Genomic DNA, 16,341 nt, shown 5'->3' on the forward strand with positions numbered 1-16,341 from the left:
ATGGTGGCTCCAACTGTGAATGTTACATTGCCAAGGCCACTCTGAATTTGACATCCGAGCAAGAAGGCAGGCTGTTTATCAAGACCAGGTTCATGAAGGTGGCAGAGGGATCTGACATCAGGTAAAGGAACTCACCTGAGAGGGCCAGGAGTATTGTGAAGTTTGCATCTCTAAGCAGATTGGTGCAGAAGCAAATGAGAGCTCACTGCCAGGGAGAAGCAAAGGGTCATAAACCGGGCAGATCTGGGCTCTAGTGCTGAAAGGTGTCACAGAGCCCATCCCGGCATGGATGTCCTCTGCAGCGTCCCGCTAGTGCCTGTGACGAGCAGCCTGACGGTCAGCGAGAGGATCCCAGAGACTCAGGACTATAGCTGGCTCTTTAAAGGGTCAACAGCTGATCAGAAATCAGAGCCTCCAGACACAGACCTTGATTTTCACCTAGAGTATAAACTAAGCTGAAGGATTAGTCTGCCCTGGACCTTCAGGAATCAGAGAAGTGGTAGCCCTTGAGTAAGATAGAAGTGCAGGTGGCAAAGAACAGACCTGGTAATTCTGGATAATCACGGGGCTCACACCCCCTGAGCTGGAGGAGTGAGAAATCTGTGGCAGAGAGCAATACCGTCAATAATCACCAGCAATCAGGGACTACAAATCATCATGGCGTGCACTCTGTTAGACAAGATGGAAGCATTCAGCACAGAGAAGATCATGAATCAATCAGCCAACATTCTGAACACAGGCAGTTCAACTGATCACAAAGATGAGGGGCTTTCAAAAGCATCAGAAAGATTGGTCATCAGCAAGAGTTGGCACTTATGGAGAGCTCACTATGTTTTCAGCACTTTACATATATCATCTCATGTAATCCTCACAACAGTTCATATTATTGCCCAGATATTACACTTGAGGAATGTGAAATTCAGAGACATCAAGCAGCTTGCCCGATGTCACTCAGCTGACCAATGGCATAACCGGGATTCAAATCCAGGCTTGCATGACTCCACAGCTCAGGCTCTGACCCTGCGCAGCTGTGCTGTGTCACAGCTATGCCACAATCCCTTTTGATCCACGTTTACTATTTCACTATTTCCTACAGCTGAGGGTCCACAGTGTGATAGAAGTAGCCTGTCTTGTAGGTACCGCTTGCTGTAGAGTAATACGTATATTCTACTGTCAATCCAACACTAAAGAAAGATATGCTTATAGATGGGGGATTTGCTTTCTGACCATATTGGAAGGCAAGATCTGGTCAAGAAATAGTTGTATTTAAAATAGGAATTTGTTGAAAGATAGTCAACAGAATATCAAGATAGTAGTTGCACTCATACCTGTACTTTAATCATTTTGAATGTAACACCTAAAAAATCTATTCATAAGTGCTCAGCAAACACAAGATTGAGACCTGCCTCTGTGTGCTCACAGCAAAAAACAACCAAAAAATCAAGTCACTATAATGGAAGATCCAGAAAGTGAATAAATGGTTGCCAGAGGGGATTTCAACTAAATGAATCTCTATTCTTTAAAAGAGGTGAGGAAATAAGATTAAGAATATTTACACATTCTTGAGATAGTCCTTGCTTGGCATGTTTTCTTAAGAACTAGTGCAATTTCACTTAATCAAGAAGATAAATACTGTTGAAGTGGTTGAAAAATGTTTCAAGTGATTTTTTAGCAACAATACATTTTACTAATTTATAACAATATGAATAAGGAAACAAAGGGTGAGAAAAGACTGTTTTTGTGCTCAAAAAATGCAGAAAAATTTTCAGACAAAAACGTTTCAATGAAAAAGTCTCTCTCCGTCTCTCCCCCGCACCGCACACCCCTGCCCCATACAAAAACACAGATTCTTTTAACTGTTCTCACTACTTTTTTGGATATGAGTTAATACTGGAAATAATGTACATTCAATTAGTGAAATTTATACAACCACCCTCTAGTAAGCTTGTAGTTTTGTAGCTAACATAGAACAAAAATTGCCTTCATGGCTAAAGATAAAAGCAACAAGAATTAAAATTATATATTTAGAAAAAACTCAGTGCATACATAAAGAGCAATAAAGCGTTTTCAATGAACACCACACTTTTCAATATCATTTTTTTGGGAAGGGAAAATCAGAGTACTCACTGTGAAGAATCAAACGAGGATCTCCACTACCTCTGAGAACAACGGAGGGAAAACGGTCCAAACAATCTGTCACCAGCCGACTGAAGTTCTCCAGTTCTCATCACTCCCCTGCCCGACAAAGAAACCAGAGCACTGCTGCCTGTGGACACTGTACCTACTTCCCACAAACCCCGAAATGAGTCCTGAGGCTCAGACAACACGGACAGGGTTAAAAGTGAACCCTCCGAGCTCGGACAGCCATGAATTAGTCCTGATGCTGACCCTCACCAGCTGTGGGACCCTAAGCACCTGTTACTCATCTGTTAAGTGGGAAAGCTAATGCGTAACAACCACACTCTCAAAGCAGTCAGCAGAGTGTTGGCTCAGGGTGTGTGAATAAATCACATTTTCAGAGGGTAAGAGCCTAGAAGGGTGTGTGTTTGTTACATCTTTAAAATCTCCATACAAAGCAGAGCACCTTGCCCGGGGAAGCACTGAGTGAAGGTTTACTGAATGAACTCTGGCCGCCCTCATAGCTTGCTGGTGGTAACTATGGACACGGTTTTGGGTGGAGCTGAGTATGGCAAGGAATGGGGTTGGTGAAGGCCAGTTTGTCCTCACTGGCCTACGTTACCAGTGGGTTAGGGTTTGCTTTTTCCCTGGAAGGTGCCTCATTTTCCTACCACGGATTCCCTTTGTAGCTGCTCAGCACTTCCCTGACCCACGATTACTAAATTATAGATTCCCCAAGCTGGGTCTGGTGTGTGTGTTTGCTCCAAATTCTCACTAGCTTCAATGGCCTGTAAAGAATTAACTGTGAGCTCCACCACCCCACTCTGTCTTTTCTAACCTCCCTTTACTATAAATCTACGAAACATACCTTGATGGATACCCTCAAAATCTAAAGAGCTTTTTCATTTACATATACTTTTAAAAAAATAAGCCAAATCCCAAAATAATTTGCACAAACTAATTTTTATTTCCAAATGTCCTTTCATTGCGCTCCATTTTCAAATTTCTCCCTTCCTCTAAAACTAGTTCTCTCTGGTCATTCTAGAAATTATATTTCTGGTAAAATCATTACACATTGCACTTAGAAAATGAGACAAAAGAAACACTTCCTTCTGAAGCAGTACTATATCCATTCAGGGCCAAAAATGAGGGGCCAGTCTATTTTCTCTTAAAAACCAGTCCTCCGGGCTTCCCTGGTGGCACAGTGGTTAAGAATCCACCTGCCAATGCAGGGGACATGGGTTTGAGCCCTGGTCCGGGAAGATCCCACATGCCGCGGAGCAACTAAGCCCGTGCCCCACAACTACTGAGCCTGCGCTCTAGAGCCCTCGAGCCACAACTACTGAAGCCCGCATGCCTAGAGCCTGTGCTCTGCAACAAGAGAAGCCACCGCTATGAGAAGCCTGCGCACCGCAACGAAGAGTAGCCCCCGCTCGCCGCAACTAGAGAAAGCCCGTGCACAGCAACGAAGACCCAATGCAGCCAAAAATAAAATAAATAAAAACAAAAACAAAAAAACAGTCCTCCTTTTTCCTGAGATGACTCTTCCTTGTCCTTTAGGAGTTAGTGTGAATGCCGCTTCCTCCTGGAGGCCTTCCCTGACTCCTCTAGGCCAGCTTAGGGTCTTTAAGACAAAAATAGGACCTGCTAAGCGTGCCATACACTGTCTTAGGCTCTTTACATGCATTATCACACTTAATCCTCAAACGAACTTGAGAGTGTAAGTCACTATTATAATCTGTATTTTGTACTTGACAAAGCTTAGTACAGGGCGGGAAAGTAAGTTAGCAGAACTGGCACTGGAACCCAGGCAATGTGAGTTCAGAGTCCTTGCTCCCAAGTACGATACCATCCTGCCTCCCAAAGCACGATTTGCTCACAAAACACTCTATATTTTCTTATGGCAGCACTTGTAGTAAACCTCAGTGGATTGCCTGCCCAGTACCCATCCTTTCTTCCCTTCACAACAACTTTTTATTTCAATCTGGCTACACATACTAATGAAAATCCTACTTGTCAATGGCCAGACGATGGATCCTTTGAATTGGAAAAACTGTATTTGAAAAAAACTTTAGAGAACTTTCACCCTCAAACAGCTGCTTTATTGGTTCAATACCTATGGGAAGATCAAATTAAAAAGTGGATACAAAGAAGTATAACAGCTAGCCTTAGGGACTCCTTTAACAAAATGAAAAAACGGAAATTAGACTAACAACAACAAAATCTCTACATACAGCATAAATTCCCCCTTCTTAAAATCCAAAGAGTTAAGTGTGCCACCTTTTAGCACACCTCCTTATTTTATGTCTAAGGACTGCAGGTTCCAGAAGCTATAAATCTCTACAAAAAATGGCAAAATGTTAACTAAGCTTGTTTTGTGTCCTGAGAACTTGGCTTGGTTACTTTCAGGTTGGGGGCTCCAAAACATGGCTGGACAGAAATGTGGGTTGAACTCCATTTGTGGCCAGGCCCCTACTGAGCTGCAGCCAGCCCTCAGGGGAATCACAATGGCCACAGAAGGAACGTTCCAGTTCGATAAGATCATTTTAAAAGTGTACTTAAAAGCCAGGGCTTCCAAATCAAACGAACAGAATGGGATACGTATTTTAATTGGTATGCAAGAGACTCCTAAAGTCTGCAAAATTCCAAAATACCTTCATTGAAAGACCTGTTGTAAAAGGCTAATGAAAAGTTGAAGACGTGGGTGATACCTTAACGGGAGGACGCTGAGACTGATGTGATTCCTACCGCTCCCCTCTGTCCGGCTTTTCCAGAGTACTCACGTTTTACCAATTCTCTGTCTGAATTGCCTTTCCACTTGGAGGAGACAGTTAAATGGTTACCTTTTAGAAGAAGACCACCTGAGGCCACGGGAGATCACTCTTTGATCAAAGGCTGAAACTAAGGGTCGTAGTTAAGGATTTCTTAAAACCAGGGAGGATCCTCAAAGTTTTGTAAATGGATTACCTCCTGAGATTAGTGAATAAATAAAGGTAGCTGACATTCAGAGCCTGATCGAAAAAAATTTTTAGGCCTTCTCCCCTAAATTAAAATAAAAGTGTATAGCCAAAAGGAAAGAACAAATTGAGTGGATGAGTGAGTCAACTTATGATGTCATGTAAGTTACAACCCAAATTCTTTGCAGAATTGAGAACAACTGTCTTTATTTGTCAAATCTTTGCAAAACTGGAAATTCAGCTCTAGAAGTGGTTCAAATTCCACCCATTCCTTTTCACCAATCCCTATTTATCTCAAAAGGCTTGTAACTCTCCAGGAACTCTTATCTTGACCTTCCACAATTCCTAAGACTGAAAAAAAAAAAAAAAGAAGAAGAAAAGAAAAAGAGGCCTTTTGAAAATACAGACTGCTACAGAAACACCCTTTCCCAAAATCTATTCAAGGACAAATACACATCTTAAGTGTCTTCTCCACAAATGTTAGTAAAAAAAGCTTAGCAATCTGAGCAGATAAACTTATTCCAAATAGTTATTTGTAGCTAGCTAGTGAGTTTTATATGGTTGTAGTTGATTCATGACCAAACATTTTTAAATGAAAGCCACACGATCTCTGTTCGTGTCTAAATGCTTAATGTATGTCTACATAGGTACATTATAGATAACGATATTTTTCTACCTCTGTATAGTATTGCCAAAATTAATTTGTACAGAGCTCTATTTAATTGGCTTAAAGAAACACTTACCTATAAATTAAATTCTCAGAAAATATAATAGGAACTAACACAAATGTTTTTCAAGTTCATGTGATCTAGGATAATTTTCAGTACATAAAAGCTAGTTTGAGGTTGTTGGTTTAATTAATACAGACATGTCTTTAGAGCTAGCAATAATAAGCATACTTTTATTCTACGTAGGTTTACCAAGTCAAATATACTCATGTTATCTTTATTACAAAATTTTTCAGGAAGAAAAATAACAGGATATGACTGATGTTGTCTAATGTCAAGTGAAGCTTTTGTAGGTAATCTAAACATGATTGTTAAGAACAAATAAATTAATGTAAATAAGAGTTTTTATTTTAGCAATGAACTTTTTAGCAATGATTGTTTTATGGTAGGTCTACTTATATAGTTTCCCAAGAGGAATTCACTAAAATCTATAGGTATTGTAGGCAAAGTCTGATCACAAAGACTTGACTTGGCTAGTTGGCCTCAAAAGGCATTAAAAAGTCCAATCTGAAATTTCTTATTAAAAGTCCCAGAAAAGTTGATTATAAGATTTTATATGATCAATCATTATTCTTGCTGTACTTATGTAAATAATGAGGCCAAGTTTATTACACTAGACTTATTTTGCAAACGAATTAGTCTTAATTTAGCAATCTTTGGTAAAAATGGGGTTGATTTTAGGGAGAAAATTTATGTTTCAATAATACACCTTTGTGGATATTAGATTCTAGTGCTGTCCATTGTCTTTTAAGGTTTTTTTTCTATCTGTAAACTGGATTGGATTCTGAATGCTTCTAGTTTCCTCCAATATTTGGCTACAACTCTCCAAACTAACATTTCCAATTCTTCTCCCACTCCTTTGACTTGGAATCATTGAGAAGTAAAACTGCCCTTTTCCCAAAGCGATGCAAGCTAAAAGTTGGACACCTCGATATAAACTTCAGAGGTATCACAACAACAGCTTATGTCTGGATAGTCTTAGTGCCTGTTCCTGTGTGGACACTCAGGAAGATCACCAGAGACATTCAAACTGCAAACCAGGAAAATCTATCAGATTGTCACTGCCTGCCCTTGCTCCATCTGAAGATGCTTTGAGCCAGACATCTAGAAATTTTCTCAACTGGCTACCTTCAAAATTTAGAAACTGGGATTATAATCTGCTCCAATCATTAATTATTATTCCTAGCTTTGGGAGCCTTGCATCTCCGCCTCCTAAAATGAACACAACTGTTTAACTGAACTGACCTTTTCTCAGGGCTAAGAGACTGATTCAGTGAGATGGAGCCATCTACCAGTTCAACTTCTGGTCTGTGAAACTTCTTGGGGAAACTTCAAAGGTGGGACTGAAAGGGTTCAGTACGAGCTTCCCCCATATGTGGCACTTTCACATGTGGGTTATTTTGAGCTAAAGGCAATTGAGACTGTGTGGGCTCAGGAGAAACTTCTGCCCCTCCCTAAACTACCCAGAACTATTTAAATTGGGGTTTTTTCCCAGAATGAGAATTATTACCAGAGAGAAATTTTGTCTGAGGGACCCATCTGTATGGCAGGTCAAGCACCTTATTATTCAACACCTACTCTTCTTCTTATCATTTTATGAGTTACCTTTCTCTCCTTGGAAGCCCTACTCCTTAGCTCAGGGTGGCATATATACTTCATTTCACCTTTCTGTCTTTGAACCTCTCATGTATGGGGGGGTTCCAGTAGGTACAAAATTAAATTCGTTTTTCTCCTGTTAATCTGTCTCATGTTGATTTGATTATTCAACCATCGGAAAGACTCTTCGAAGGGTAGAGGAACCCCTACCAACGGGTTCATACTATATATCAGATTTGGTGTTAGATATTGAAAAATAAAATGATATCTGTTCTCAAGGAGGTTACAGCCTAGTTGGGAAAATAAATGTAATCAAACACATGCCAGTTAGTGTGGTAGGTTCTATAACAGAGGTATAATACCAGATTCCTTGAGGTCATGAAGGAGGGATCAGTCACTCTGGGGTCGGACATGTCCTTGAGTCTTGAAGATTTTGCCAGATGAGCCTGGGGAGGGGAGGGATGAGGAGTAGAGGATGTGATGGATTGGGCTGATGGTCTAGGAAACTGAATTTCAGTTAGAGCAAAGGGTATGAAAAGAGTCCTGGAGCCAGAAACAGGTTGACAGAGTCAGGGAACTGTTAGTAGATTAGTAGCTGGAGCTGAGGCTGAGAGGGAATCATGCCTCTGCTTCCCTCTGTGCTGTGGAGTTTGGACTTTATCCTTGAGCTAACAGAACATTTAGGCTATGGAGTAATAGATTAAGATGTGCATTTTAGGGAGTTGACTTTACAGATGGGATCCAGCAGTGGCCTGGGAAGGAGTTGGTAATCAGACTAGAAGCAGACACACATGGAAGGTGAGAAAAAAGAAAGAATGAGGATTCTGACTTGAGCAAATGGATGGATGATGGTAATGTTAACCAGAGTTGGGAATACAGAAAGTAGTGGTTTTACGGGAAAGGGATGGTGGAATTTCAGTTTCATTTTGAGTGTATGAAGTGTCAGTGCTTGATGAACACGCAAGTAGAAATGTCCAGGAGAATTCTGGTTAAGACAGCAGTGAGTTCTTGTCCTGAAGCACCCCTTCCCCACTCCAAACACACAGCAGTGATGGGAAAAGTATACTAGAAACACTTCAAAAGAGACTGTTATCTCAAAAGCAAGGTAAATATGACATTGAACCGAATTTGGAAGACAAGTATAAAATGAGAAGCAGAACTGAACTCCTGGGCCTGCTGGGCTAAAGGTGTAGAAGCAGGTGGAGGTGGAATTTGTGACCTATAGGATAACAAGAATGAAAAGAACACTGGGCGAGGTAGAAAAAGTGAGCCAGGCTCACTCCCAGAAGCCAGAGGCTGGGACCTCTGCCTTATGTGGGCTTCATATCCAGAGAAACAGAAGATGCAAACACAGCTTACAGCCAGTCCCTGGGCCAAGCCACCCTCTGGGTCAAGGACCAGAGAGGACTATTTCCAATACTACCCTAGAACAGGACCTGAAGAATCAATATCAGACTTGGCTCTGGACATAGGGCCCAGAGGGGCTGCATGGAGGCTTCTGAAGTTTACTAAACAGGTAATGATAAGTACAGAGAAGGAGAAAGAGGAAAATAAACAGAAACCCTCCCATTCAAAACAAGCCTGCAAACCAAAACTCTCAAAACAGGTAAAGAAAACGAATGCAATAAAGCATAAGGTGTTAGTAAGCTATTACCACAACAATGCTGTGTAACAAAACTCAGTAGTTTAAAACATAGCCATTTATTCTCAAGTACATGGGGCTACTGGCAGCTGCTGCTGGGCTGGGCTTGGCTGGACTCCAGGTTCCAGGAACCAGCCTCCAGGCTCCAGGTTGGTTTCAGGTCTGATCCATATGTCTCCTCCTTCTGGGACCAAATGCTAACTAGGGCATGTGGTTGGCTTCACAGTTCCTATTCAGGGACCCGGGTTGGAGAGACAGCAGTTGCCTGGTTCATGTTCCTCTCACAACAGATCATCAGAGAGCAGGAGGGGAGGCCCAAGAGCATAGGAATATTTCAAGTCACTTCAGATAAGGCCAAAGCAAGTCATATGGACAAGCCCAAAATCAAGAAGTGGGGAGGTAGACTCTACCCATCACCAGGACAGAGTAAAGGTGTGAACATATAGTTCTGTCCCAGGGAAGAGAAGAATCTACACAGACAACAAACAAGATCACCTTCCAGAACAAGCATTCATTCCAGATGAAATTAAATGTACAGGATAATCTTTTAAAAAATCTTTAAGTGACTTAGCATGCTCATAAAGGTAAATGAAGGAATCACAGCCATAAAAATAGAATGAGATATTATAAATCAAAACAAGAGAAATGAAACAAAATAGGTAAGTATGAAAAAGAAAATTAGAAATCATGACACTGAACAATGTATTCATTAAAATTTGTAAAATTCAGTGGAAAAGGTGAACTCTAGATGGACAAAGGAAACCAAAGATAGTCATGAGGAATTCACCCAGAGTCCAGTGCAGGGAGACCAAAACATGAACAATATGAGAAAGCTCTGAGAGGTATGCAGATAGAGAGTAAGCCTTCAATATGCAGTGAGTAGGCATTGCAAAAGAAGAGAATTGATGGAATTTGTGAGGAAGCAATATTCAAAGAGGAAAATGGCTGAGAATTTTCCAGAGAGAAGCAAGACATGAGTACTTACATTGAAAGTGCACTGCTAGTATCAAGCAAGATAAATAAAAATAAGTCAATACCTAAATACTTTGTAGTTGGAACCACAGAACCTCAAGGAGAAAGAGAAAATCCTAAAAAGCTGTCAGAAAATATAAGTCAAATGTGAAGAAATAGCAGTTAGACTGATATCAAACTTCTCTTCAGCAGCAATATATGTCAGAAGCTAAATTGCTGAGAGATAGTAAGTGGTCATTTATAATTCTATACCTTGATAAGTGGAGACAGCAAATATTTGGCTTTTTTGCATCTATGTTGGGAAGAACCATTGCCTCCCTTCAATACTCATGTGGTGGGGAATTAACTGGACATAGTAGGGGGACTCAGGTGCTAAACACCCCAAAAGAATAACAAGTATATACCACAATCCTTAACTCCATCAATTAAAAAAAGTTAGAAAATTGCAGATGAGTTAGCATTCAACTAAAAAGAAAACAAAAACAAAAACTAGAAAAACAACAGAGTAAAACCAGAGAGGAAATAATAAAAAATAATCAAGGTAAGAGCAGAAATAAAATAGAGAAATAAAATAAAACAAAGATATATATAGATGAGCAACATCAAAGCTGTTTCTTTGAATATGAAAAAAAAAATATATGTATACAACTGAATCACTTTCCTGTACAGCAGAAATTAACACAACATTGTAAATCAACTGTACTTCAATAAAAATTTTTTTTAAAAACCTGTTTCTTTAAAATAGGCACATCTGTAGCAGAGAGAAGGTTTAAATAATGTCAGGAACAAGAAGAGATATAAATACAGAGATGAGTTTTTTTTTAAAGCAAAAGCAACTACTTTGAACTTTATGCTGGTAAATTTAAAACTCTACATGAAAGGGAAACGTTTTGAGATACAGTAAGTATGTATACATTTGAATGGTAAGCATTTCTGGATATTTGGAGCTCAGAGAAGTCCAGTCAGGAAACAGAGGTCATCAGAAATGGAAAATTATTGAGTTACTGGAGGCAGAACTGATGGCAGGATCCTTAGGAGGGTCATTATTTTGAAGCAAGGCAGAAAAAGAGGAGCTGCAGTGAAGACCAAGAGTAAAGAGTGATGGAGTTAGTAGGAGAATCAGAGACGTGATGACACTTATCAGAGGGAGGAGGGAGGTTCAAGAAGTTGAGTGTCAGGACTTCCCTGGTGGCATGGTGGTTAAGAATCCGCCTGCCAATGCAGGGGACATGGGTTCGAGCCCTGGTCCGGGAGGATCCCACATGCTGCAGAGCAACTAAGCCCATGCACCACAACTACTGAGCCTGTGCTCTAGAGCCCACGAGCCACAGGTACTGAGCCTGCGTGCCACAACTACTGAGGCCCACGTACCTAGAGCCCATGCTCTGCAACAAGAGAAGCCACTGCAATGAGAAGCCCGCGCACCGTGACGAAGAGTAGCTCCTGCACCCCGCAACTAGAGCAAGCCAGAGCACAGCAACAGACTCAATGCAGCCACAAATAAATAAATAAAAATAAATAAATTTATTTAAAAAAAAAAAGAAGTTGATTGTCAACAGGAGAGAAGTTAAAGGAACCAAGGATGGAGCTAAGTGCCCACTGGATTTGGCGGTCTGAATGGCTCCAATGACCTTGGTTATAGCAGGGCCGGCGCCACCGTGTGGCAGCACAGGTGTGGCCATGTCTGTAGAGGGAACAGGTTCTAGAAGTGGACACTTCAAGTGTAGACGACTTCAAGAGTTTGTCTCTAGGGCTTCCCTGGTGGCGCAGTGGTTGAGAGTCTGCCTGCTAATGCAGGGGACACGGGTTCGAGCCCTGGTCTGGGAAGATCCCACATGCCACGGAGCAGCTGGGCCCCTGAGCCACGGCTGCTGAGCCTGCGCGTCTGGAGCCTATGCCCCGCAACGGGAGGGGCCGCGATAGTGAAAGGCCCGCGCACCGCGATGAAGAGTGGCCCCCGCTTGCCGCAACTAGAGAAAGCCCTCGCACGAACCGAAGACCCAACACAGCCAAAAATAAATAATAAATAAATAAATAAAGTAGCAAAATTGGCAATTAAGATTTAAAAAAAAAAAAAAAGAGTTTGTCTCTAATGGGAAGAAGAGTGTAGGAAGTAAAAGAAGAAACTACAAGAAGAGAGAGAAGCAATAATAATAGATGGGGATGGGAGAGGCGAGCTTTCAGTGGAAGGAGCCCTGGAGGACGGATAAGATGTCTCTTCCAGTGATGATGAGGGGAAGTGGTGAGTCCAGGTGCCGAGAGAGATAAGTCATAGCAGGCCGGGCGGAGGAAAGAGTGCAGGAACTCCAGGGGATTCCTGTCAGATAACCTCTGATCTTTTGCAGAGGAGGCGATGAGGTCATCTGCTCAGAGTAAGAGGGTAGGCGTCAAGCAGAGTCCTTGAGAAGAAGGTCAGGAGTAATTGCTAGGAAAATGGGGATTGAGCTGCCCAGAGCACATACAAGGACACGGAGAGACTTGTCAGACCCCAACAGAGCCACCCATGACCAGGACCCTGGATTCTGACCTGTGGGCATTTTCCTTAGAGCACATTAGAATCTAGGATTCTAATTTTTATTTTCTAATACAAAATTATATTTTTACTAATGTAATACATTAGCACTTAATAAATGATCAGAAATAGCATTATTCACAGTTCAAAATTTTTCTCATTGAGTAATAATTAGTGAAAAACCGGTATATTTTAGATATGAAAAATAGGACAGAAAACTGTGGAAAAGAAAGTTATCTATTACACTGATGAGTCCCTTGACAAGGTCAGTGTTTTCTTTAATTGGATTTTCTTACTTTAATGTCCTTAAGTTGCAAATGGAGAAAGGATAGGATTCTAGTATTTTACAAAGATTTCATTAGCCATATTTTCTTCATAGGAGATATTAAATAAGTTGTAAGAATGACCTTTCAGCTATCTGCATTCCTATATTTCTGCAGCATTATAGGTTTAGTGATAAAATTCCAATTCTTTCTTTTCAGTCTCAAGTTTTTCATTCAGCTAAACTGCAATTATTGGAAAATCATATTCAGTTTGAGATGTGCTTGTTTTGAACACATTCAATAAGAATCTTAGTGGAACCTTATTCTTGACTGTCTTGGGCTTAGAAAAGTTGTGGAACCCTTCTGGGCTTTAGCTTCCATTACAAGGAATACTAAACATTTTAATTGTGTGGAATAGAAATCCACAACTTTTAAAATCTATAAAGCAGATCAACTTAATGGACGATGTGAGAACTCACTGCACCATGGGAGCAATCCACAAAGAACGTCTTTCAAATTCTGCAAAAACAAACAAACAAACAGAAAAAAAATATGAAAAGATTTTATTTAATAAATTATTTGCACATCTGATGCTCTTTATTTTTAAGTAAATCTTTTAGAATATTGATATGCACTATTCTTAAGTTCTAAGAAAGCACATTCAAGGTAGAGAAATATTTAAGTTCAAATATAATGTATTGTCTCAACGAAAAATATAAATAAAGTGGAAATAATTACTGGATCTTGACCTTGAATAAAAAATGTAGTGTAAGTTATTTATAGGAGTCAAAAACTCCAGTGAAAATAGCTAGTTATTTATAAGAAGTAAAGAGTAAAATAAAATTCTGCCAATCTTGAAAGAATATAGTATCAACAGACAATATCACATAGGAATAACACCATACTGTGAAGCCTCACCAATCTTGATATACTTATTTGGAATTTGTAACAATTTTGACAAAAGCTTAGCAGAAGTTTACCTTTTCACCATTATTAATCAAATTATAGTATAAACAAAATTCATAAAGTTAATGTTTAAATTACTTTAGAGAACAAATTATGTTCAAATATCTTGTGCACACCACACTTAGTAACAATGTACATGTGAATTATAAACATTTTAATCTATCTCTTAGGGTAGTTCTCTTTGGGAACTCTACTATTTTTGTACTTGTTTGCTCTTAAAAATAAAACTGTCTCTTTAAAGCTATTCATCATGAAGATTTTAAATAAATTTTACTAGGCTCTTCCCTAACCAGCCAAATTGTTATTTTGTATAAAATAATTTAATGAAATTATTTTGCCTTTGTTCAATTTGGTCTTCTGTTTTACCTTAAAAAGCAAAAAGGAAGATAGAAAATTAATTAATTATGAGAAAAATTACCACAATTTACTGAGCTTCTCCTAAGTGGCAGGTAGTATATGAGGGATTTTAAAACATTACCTCTAATCCCTCCCCCAAATATTGCAAGATGGATAGTACTGTCCTCATTTCTTAGATGAGGAAATTGATAATCAAAGTTAAGTGGTTTCCCTAAAGTCCCACATATTTCTGAATCTGATAGATAAGATACTGTGTATCAAGGGCTAAGCATAGGGTCTAGAACATAGAAAGCACTCAGTAAACGTCAGCAATAGTTACTGTTATTACCATAAAGAAGAGGCTCATTTTAAAGGTAGGTGAGAATTGATGGACAGATGAAACAGCTTCTCTGTTTCACTTGTATCTGCATATTCATTCATTTAGTCATTTACTGGATACTTACTAGGTAATGGGAACACCAGCATGAATATATGGACAAAGGTGTACCTCTGAGCTAGTCCAATATTTTAAAAAGTGATCAGCTACAAATATATGTATATATGCACAAATGTATATATATACACATATATACAAATCAGTGATCAGCTACAGGTATATCATACAAATATACATAAGTAAAAATATATACATATATAAATAATATATAATATATATACAAATCAGTGATCAGCTACCAATATATGTATACAAATGTATATATGTTTGTAGCTGATCACTGTGAAAGTTGGAAATTCAGACATATTTTGGACATATAATATATATACATATATATACACACACATCCAAAATATGTCTGAATTTCCAACTTCCACATTTTTTTTTAATATTTACTTACTTGGCTGCCCCGGGTTTTAGTTGTGGCATGCGGGATCTTCGTTGCCACGTGAGGGATCTTTAGTTGCGGCATACGTGCAGGATCTAGTTCCCTGACCAGGGATAGAACCCTGGTTCCGCTGGATCACCAGGGAAGTCCCCTCAAATAGTGTTTACATGCATTTCATGTTAAGGTTTTTGAGCCAAAAAAGACCTTGGAAATTAGTCTAAAACCTTTCATTTTTACTGTAAGAATACTCAGGCCTCAAGATGTCAGAGGCCAGCCCTAGTGAGAGAGGCCCCTAATAACAGAACAGGGCCTGGAGTCAAACTCTACTGATCACCAGATGGTGGCGTGGTTCAACACACTTCATCTCCACCAGAACGAATGAATGACAAGACCAAATGGAAGACAAAAGCAAAATAAGTCCCTCTCATCTATGCCACTGCAAAAGGCACACATTAAGGGCAAAAACAAACTCTAAAAACTTTTTTCATATAAGTCACTTGTCTGCAATGTCCAGATGTAATACATCTGAAACCTAATAGGAAAGGATCATCAGCATTTTGCAGTTGGCCATCTACCTTGTACTTCCCAGGTCAGGATGAGGGAATTCTGGCTTTCCCTGTGACGTACGTGGGTCTCCAGGCTGAGGCTCAGGGGTCACATTTCTTTTTTCTCAGCCCTTACCTTTTCACTGAAATTAAAAAGAGGCTCCTGAACCAGTCTCGAGAACCATCAGTGGCCTTGCAGTGGATTAGAGGAAAAATTTCAGACTGATCCTCTGAACTGTGAAACATGACATGGAATAAATATTGACTTTTTGGTCAAACAGGGAAAGCAGCTCTCAATCAGAGCCTCCTTTCAAAAAACCTTAAGTTTATTTAAAAATGAAAGAAATAGAAACACTCACTGACAAAAACCATAAACTTTTAAAGACCAAAAAGCTATTTCTTTATCCAAAAAAAAAAAAACCCCCCAAAAATAACAAAAAAACTGAAAACCGTCATGCAAATCTCAAGCATAATCACATCTCAAAGGATGGAGACAAAACACCTGGTGTCCATTACAACCTCATTAGTCTCTTCATGGGGTCGTAACATTTTAGTGGACTTGCTTAATAACAACAATGGCTCCTCTGGCAAACAAGGTCTATTCTTTGTCAAGTGTGGAAGAGAAGATGACGTGACTCAGATGACCAAGCTGTGGAAGCCAACATCCTTCTCAAGAATCCAGCTCATCCTCCTGCCACACTCAAAGGCTTGACTCAGAGCATGCCGTATCACCCGTTGATGGCAAGCCTCAGGGGTGTGCCATGTGTTTTGCTTTCCCTGCTCTGCAGTTCCCTCCATTGTTTATCCCTTCTCCATTTATTCAGTCTTTCACTGAATGTTAATTGCTAGAAACTGTTATTC

The sequence above is a fragment of the Balaenoptera ricei genome, chromosome 14, assembly GCF_028023285.1.
Source record: "Balaenoptera ricei isolate mBalRic1 chromosome 14, mBalRic1.hap2, whole genome shotgun sequence".
Taxonomy (NCBI): Eukaryota; Metazoa; Chordata; class Mammalia; order Artiodactyla; family Balaenopteridae; genus Balaenoptera; species Balaenoptera ricei.